At 43.5% G+C, this 7,190-nt stretch overlaps 1 long non-coding RNA gene across 6 annotated transcripts; it reads right to left on the bottom strand.

The window, feature by feature from the left end:
• Nucleotides 1-504: 504 nt before the first annotated feature.
• On the bottom strand, nt 505-5,312 carry LOC308466304. Of its 6 annotated transcripts, none has more exons than XR_013980697.1 (6): nt 5,246-5,312; nt 3,504-3,715; nt 3,299-3,367; nt 2,372-3,216; nt 1,864-1,929; nt 505-1,326 (listed from the first exon to the last, which is right to left on the bottom strand). It is a non-coding gene; the product is annotated as an uncharacterized lncRNA (long non-coding RNA). The 6 variants fall into 6 exon arrangements; XR_013980699.1 differs by having other exon boundaries at nt 2,372-3,367; nt 3,504-3,568; nt 3,647-3,715; nt 5,246-5,304; XR_013980701.1 differs by lacking the exon at nt 5,246-5,312 and adding an exon at nt 5,151-5,166 and having other exon boundaries at nt 2,372-3,367; nt 3,504-3,568; nt 3,647-3,715.
• Nucleotides 5,313-7,190: the final 1,878 nt, after the last annotated feature.

Here is a 7,190-nt window from a genome sequence, read left to right on the forward strand (position 1 = left end):
TAGGAAGCTTCCTTGTACTGTTTTCTTTTGTAAACAGTGCATGATCTTTGCCCTTTTGCATTCACGGCATTTTCACTTTCCACATAATTTAAATAAGAGTCGCTTGCTTGTATGCTTTGCTCCTTATAAGCAAACAACAGTGGGAAATCAGGAGACTTTCTTTTTAAATATGTTATTGTTTTGTAAAGCTCCATGCCACTTTGACAGTTTTGTACAGTAACTGCCAACAACGAGGCGGCATTGCCACCTGTGGAGGCAGAGTGGAGGCATCGTGGTCAGTAGGTATCCAATGCCCTCTCCTTCACGAATTTGTGTACTCTTTTAGGTTGGTAACCATTACTACCTCCTTTTTTGCCAATTAATTTTTATTAGTTTTTATTAGGTTTTTATTATTATTATTATTCAAAATTATAACAAGACATATTATCCAAAAATATATCATCCTTGTTTTCCCATTTTTCCTCCCTCCCCCCCTCCCACACAAAACCCACCCTCCCCCCGACTTCCCTCAGTTCCAGTCTTTGGTTTCTCAAAAATGCTGTTTTCTGCATGTTACAAAGTTGTATACATCCTCAAACTATTTGTTGTTATTGTTGTTGTTGTTTAGTCGTGTCCGACTCTTCGTGACCCCATGGACCAGAGCACGCCAGGCACTCCTGTCTTCCACTGCCTCCCGCAATTTGGTCAAACTCATGCTGGTAGCTTCGAGAACACTATCCAACCATCTCGTCCTCTGTCGTCCCCTTCTCCTTGTGCCCTCCATCTTTCCCAACATCAGGGTCTTTTCCAGGGAGTCTTCTCTTCTCATGAGGTGGCCAAAGTATTGGAGCCTCAGCTTCAGGATCTGTCCTTCCAGTGAGCACTCAGGGCTGATTTCCTTCAGAATGGATAGGTTTGTTCTTGCAGTCCATGGGACTCTCAAGAGTCTCCTCCAGCACCATAATTCAAAAGCATCAATTCTTCGGCGATCAGCCTTTTTTATGGTCCAGCTCTCACTTCCATACATCACTACTGGCAAACTATTTAGCTGATTATTATCAATAAAAAGTTTGTGAATGTTTATTCAAAACCAGCCAAGGAGTCCAGTTCGCTTTGTTGCGTCTTCAGATACTTTGTAAAGGTTTCCCATTCATCCTTAAAGTCACAGTTATCCTTATCCCGTAGCTTATATGTCAGTTTTGCCAGTTCTGCATAGTCCATCAATTTTTCTTGCCATGATTCTTTAGCTGGGGTTTCTTCAGACTTCCATCCTTGTGCTACCAGAACTCTCGCGGCCGTTGTCGCATACATGAAGATGTTTTTCAACTTTTTTTGGCAGGTCTCTCCCTACAATCCCCAACAGTTTTTATTAGTTTTTTATTAGTTTTCCAAATTTAACACAAATTAACAACAAATTAATTCAAATTTAACACAAATTTAAAAGTTGACTTTACACCCGTCTTTCAAGATGCTTATTTTCCCTCCATCCTTTGCTGCTCACAGTAAAATACTTTTTCTTGATTTCTAATACTTTCCCATCCTTTCCTATTTCCATCGACTGTGCTTAGACATTTACTGTATTTGAAGGAGATAGCAACGATTATGGGAGGCCTACTCCCACATCTCCACAATGGTTTTATGCAGTCCTTTTCATCTAGAAAAGGTGGTGAAGTTGTTGAGCTTCCAGAAGAGAAGCAAAGCACGGAAAATGTGCTGGTTTTATGTCACACCATGCTCTGTACAATAGCAGTCTTGCCCCCCCAAAAAAACCTGATTTCCTGAACAAGAAACAGTTAGGAACTATTTTTAACAACAGAACAAACAAGCCTTCAGATTTCAAAAGTATTTCTGGCTGCTCCATTTTTACCTATCAGATTTGCCTACCTTAAATAATTGTGACACTGTTGCTTAACTTTGCAAGGGGAAAAATCTACAGTCTTGCACCATGATCTGCAAAAATAGAAAGAGAGTAACAGTTATGGGAATGCAAATCAATTCTGGCCTTGAAACAGAGGCCGCCTTGGACAATGGTTTTGTTGCATCTGCCAATCTGAAAGCAAGCAAACACAGACACTGAACTTTCTAAGTTGCCAGAACACCTGTAATCAAAGTTGCATCTGCACCTGCCTCACACCTTGCCCAGGTCTCCTCCCAATTCTCCTTGCTTCATGATCATAGCTGTCAACGTTTCCCTTTTTTAAAGGGAAATTCCCTTATTCCGAATAGGATTCCTCGCAAGAAAAGGGAAAAGTTGACAGCTATGTTCATGATCCACCATTTACTGACAGAAGATTGGGAAGCTATTGATCATGAATTGTTAAAAAACAAAAACACCACCCTACACAGCAAGCTCCACAGCATGTTTCCCCCATAAGGCCACCTTGTCTGTTACCTTTGCAGGGAGAATTGCTCCTCCAGTAGTGTCTGGAATGCAGGCAGACCAGATCCATGGAGAGACTTCTCACACCAGTGACTGGGAACGCTAGGAGGGGAAGCAGCCACCTGATCCAGCCGACCTAGACACACAACCAGTGATACACCAAGTGAGCATCTTCCCAGCAACAGCACATTGCCAGGAAGGTGGTGCTTGAAATGGTCCTTTGGTGCAATGGTGGAGTTAAGAATCAAGCTCAGTCACTGAAGTCACCACCCTCCCATGCTAATACTTGGGCTTAAGAAAAAGGGAGCCAATTGTTATTTGGGCAGTGTGGGATAGAGAGGGCTAGAGAGACAGAGAGGGATAGAGAGAAATAGAGAGAGTTAGCAGTTGCATTGGAAGTAAGCATGGACACCGCAGGGATTTGAACCCCGTCCTGGGAACCAGGAGCGCCGACCACCAGTGTCTTTTGCTTTTTTTTTGAGCAATGCAACAAGGGGAAAAGCAAAACCTGAGAGAACATTCTGTGAATGTTCTCTCAGGAAAAAGAAAACCTTAAGAGGTTAAGAAGAGCTCTTTGGGGAGACCTGTGAAGAGACCAGCAGAAAAGAAAATGAGGAAAAGGAGAGACCAATACCAAAGACATTGTTTTGAAAACAGACAACTGAGTGGTGCAATGTGAACTTACCTAAAGCAGCACTGTCCTAATGCTGGTGACTCTCACTTCAAGAACAGTGAACTCTGGGAAGTCTGAAGGAAAGAAGAGCTGGAAGAAAAGAAGAAGTCTTCTCCTACCTGCAGGTGAGCCTCATTGTGGCGACACAGAATAGGGCCTCCTCTGACAATTCTGTCACCGCAACCTGAAAGAATCTTAGCACAATGAGTTGCAAACGGAACAGAAAATGAGATTTTTTATTTATTTATTTTTTTAAGCTTTCTTACCACCATGACTTCCGGGACTCTGCTGGAAGAGCTGTCTTCATTTGAGTGTTGCAGGATCTTTGGAGAGTACTGTGAAGAGACCAGCAGAAAAGAAAATGGGAAAAAGGAGAGATCAATAGAAAAAACATTGTCTTGAAAAAAGACAACTGAGTGGTGGAATGTGAAGGAAAGAAGAGCTGGAAGAAAAGAAGAAGTCTTCTCCTACCTGCAGGTGAGCGTCATTGTGGTGACACAGAATAGGGCCTCTTCCGACATCTCAATCACCGCAACCTGAAAGAGTCTTAGCACAATGAGTTGCAGACGGAGCACAATAGAAATTTCCTCCCTAGCCAAGCAAGGGATACTCACCTAAATGTCCTTCAGTCACAGAATATCATTTTGACCACCATTTTATTTGAAGCTGGAGGAGCCATTAATCTAGAGGGGCAGAAGAGAGAGATCTAGAATCACTAGTTTGTCCCCAATAACCTTCCACCAATCCTACAGAAATGTGATGACACGGAATAGGGCCTCTTCTGACAACTCTGTCACCGCAACCTGAAAGAGTCATAGCAGGTTGGGCCAAGAAAGTAGGGGGTGAGTCATTTTGCGAGTATATAATGTGTTTCGATGTGCTAATGTTGCAGAAAACCTGGGCAACTTTCAATATAGTCCTGGAGGGTTACTTTACCCATGAAATTAAGGCCACTAAACTGTATGAGAAAGAATATTGCAGGATAAATGCCTTTTCTACCTTATCTTTTTCCCCCCAGCAGTTTCATCCTCAAAATGCCTTCTTTGCTTTTCCACACTGGAATCGGCACGTCACCCCATAGATACCAATTAGGTAAAATATTCTGATCCGTGACAAGTGCGTTTTGCTGCTGCTGCTTCTGCTGCTGCTACCTGCGGCACTTGCTAGCCACTGAAATCTTGGCACACTCATTCTAAGGGAGAGTTACAGATGCTAGATGCCACTCTCAGGGCTAGATGAAAAACAAAGAACTTATAGTATTTTTTTAATTAAAAAAACCCAGCCAGATGGGCGGGGTATAAATAATAAATTATTATAATATTATTATAATAACCTCAGGAAGGTGGCACACACAAGGACTTTCCAGACTTTCTAGCAAGAGACAAGAAGTCAGTATGCTCCCAAAATCCCTCCCTTCTCATCTCTCCTATTTCTGGCTTCAGTAAAAAACTTATTATCAAAGTATTACTAAGAACATTGCAGAGGGCTTTCAGTTATTGTGTTACCAGCTACACTTCATCAGCCTGGATCCACCAACATGTCTTGCTTCTAAGTCTTTCCTGTGCTAAAGTCTTCCCAATCTTGGCTTTTCTAGCTTCAGCAATGAAAACTTCACACTTTTCCTAACATCAGATGGCTTCTCTAGTTGCCTTTTAAAAGAAAAACTTTCCATTTCCACTACCTATTTTTCACTGTGCTTCAAGCAAACTTCATACCCATCTATGTGCTTTCATGTGCTCCTTTTTACAGTTAGTTTGAAAAGTAAGCAAAACTTGATTTATACCCTTCATATTCCTTCATTTTCTCTTGACTTCTCTAGTTGTCATGAGGTGTTTTTTGTTTTGGTGATTATCCTTAAAATCTTCATCTTGGTATTTTTCTGAATTTTTAAGTTTAGATTTTGCTTGGCTGAGCTTTCTTTTGGGGACTTTCTCGAAGTCCATCTTTTGTCTGCAATTGACTGTCCCTCTTTGATTAGGATTAATTCTTCTTTGGTCTTCTAGTTTCTTTCTGTTTCCGTTTGATTTCAAAATTATTGTCCCTCCTAACACTTTTTAGACAGATGCATTATGTATATATATATATATCAATCAGCTTACAGGTGAAAATTATGTGTACCTCTTTCTGAAGTTGTAAACAGTAATGTTTCAATAGAGTAAAATCCCTTTGTTTACTTAAAAAATTAACCTAAAGTTTCAGTTGTGTTTACAAACCTGTTTCCTCTTCCCCAGCCGAGTCTCTCTCCTAATCCCCCTGCCCCTTAACTCCTTCAGCTTTGACCAGTGAGAGGGCCAACACCAGTTGCATGGCCAGGAACAGGCTCACTCACTGGAATGCGGCTCGCTCCCTCCACCACCTGTCATAATGACACATTAAAAAGTCCCTTGCAGCATTAATACAACCCCAGAGTTGGTCACGACTGGACCTAATGGTCAGGGGTCCCTTTACCTTTACCCTATACCTTTACAGGACATTCAAACATATTATTTCCCTCAATCGATTCTGGACACTGCAGTTTGTAAAGGGTTTCTGGGGTCAGTTTCAGGGTCCATTCCATAACCTACGAGTTATGTAGCCTTTTGTCTTCAGGTAGGGAAATCAAAGAATCAGCTGATACATGAATGAGCATATGACTTCCTTCTTTGTACTGGTGCCCATTCATCCCCACTGCCCAGCAGGAGCAAATTTCCCTTTGCAATGGTGTGTTGATGGTGGTTGGAGCATGCTGGGCTTGGAAGGGGGAGGGTGGAAAAGATGTCCTTCCTGGGAGGCATCTGTGCTCTGGCCACCAAAAGGTCATCTCAGGGGAGGGGAGGAAGCCCACCAGCACCTGATTCTTAGCAGCTTGTTGGAAGGTTTATGACGTTCCTTTATTGCTCTCATTTCCTTGAGGTGTATTGAAAGCTACAAAACACCAAAGGCCAAGGAAATGAACAACTTGGAATACAGAGGCAAGTGTTCATCCCCAACCAAGCCTCAACAGTATCTTAAATTTAATGGGATGGATTTTGTCTTTCAGGCAACAAAGCTTGAGCTACCTTCAGCATCTTTTCAACCATAAAATAAAAACCATTGCAATGGGGATGTTGTGGTGTCATGCAAGTGAATAAATGGCACCATTTTTGTATGACTAGATTGCTGGTTAAGTGTTGGCTGCTTGTTTTTAGACCTGGTTCTAGAATTAGACCTGGTTCTAGAATGGGTGGCTGCTAGCTCTGGAATCTGTGACCCAGCTGGTATGGTCCTGTTCATATTCTTGACCACGGGGCCTCTCTAAAAGTAAATCCCATTGATGAAGTGTGCCTCTAATTTTAATTCAGAAAATGTTGGATGCCTCAGGTGTCAATACCCTGCAAAAACACAATGCCCACTCACCCCTTCCCAACAGGTGGGCAGAGTTTGCGGCCCTGGGCGGAGCCACCTGGCCAGGTGGCACCCACCAGGTAACTGCGGGCTTGGCCCACCCCCACATGGTGGGCCAATGGGCTGCCAGTGGAGGTGTGGCCTGGGAATACCTTTAGGGGCCGATCCCCGGGCAAGACTCACTCGTCTTTTCTCTTCTAGGATCAGGCCAAAGGGAGCTTATTTTCAGGGGCTTGTTCTGTGGAGGGTTGTGTTCAGTTGTAAGCGAGGCCCCTGGGCCTCGGGTGGCGGTTTTGGGCCTTGTTAGGTATCCTTTAGTCTATCTTTGAGTGAAAGGGGGTGGCATCTCATGCACCCCCATGCGGCGGCGTTTTTGCAGGGCTCATTAAAGGGTGTTTGTGGGAGTCCCTGGCCCTAGAGCAGCGGCAAATATGTCAGACTCCCAATCCGGTGCTGTGTGGGGGCATGCTGTGTAAATTCACGCTTTGCAGTCCCCTCACATTGCACCTGTCTCCCTGCACATCCTCAGCCCCTCGTGGGGTTGAGAAGGATACCTTCCAAGGCCAGGTTGCCTACATCTGAAATCTGAATTCACTAAAGTTGTGGCCAATTCAAACCCATACCTTGTTGTCTGGTCTCTTCCTTTGTGGGGGGGGGGGGCAAGGACAGGGTTAACACGTGGGCCCGCAAACACTGGTGTATAAGTGAAGATTAAGATATGCGCTGGGAAGGCCTTGCTTTAAATTTTACCTCGGCCATGAATTCTCTAGCGGGCTTTAGCTATGCTTGCCGTTT

The sequence above is a fragment of the Podarcis pityusensis genome (assembly GCF_964106645.2).
Source record: "Podarcis pityusensis genome assembly, chromosome: 17".
Classification (NCBI taxonomy): domain Eukaryota; kingdom Metazoa; phylum Chordata; class Lepidosauria; order Squamata; family Lacertidae; genus Podarcis; species Podarcis pityusensis.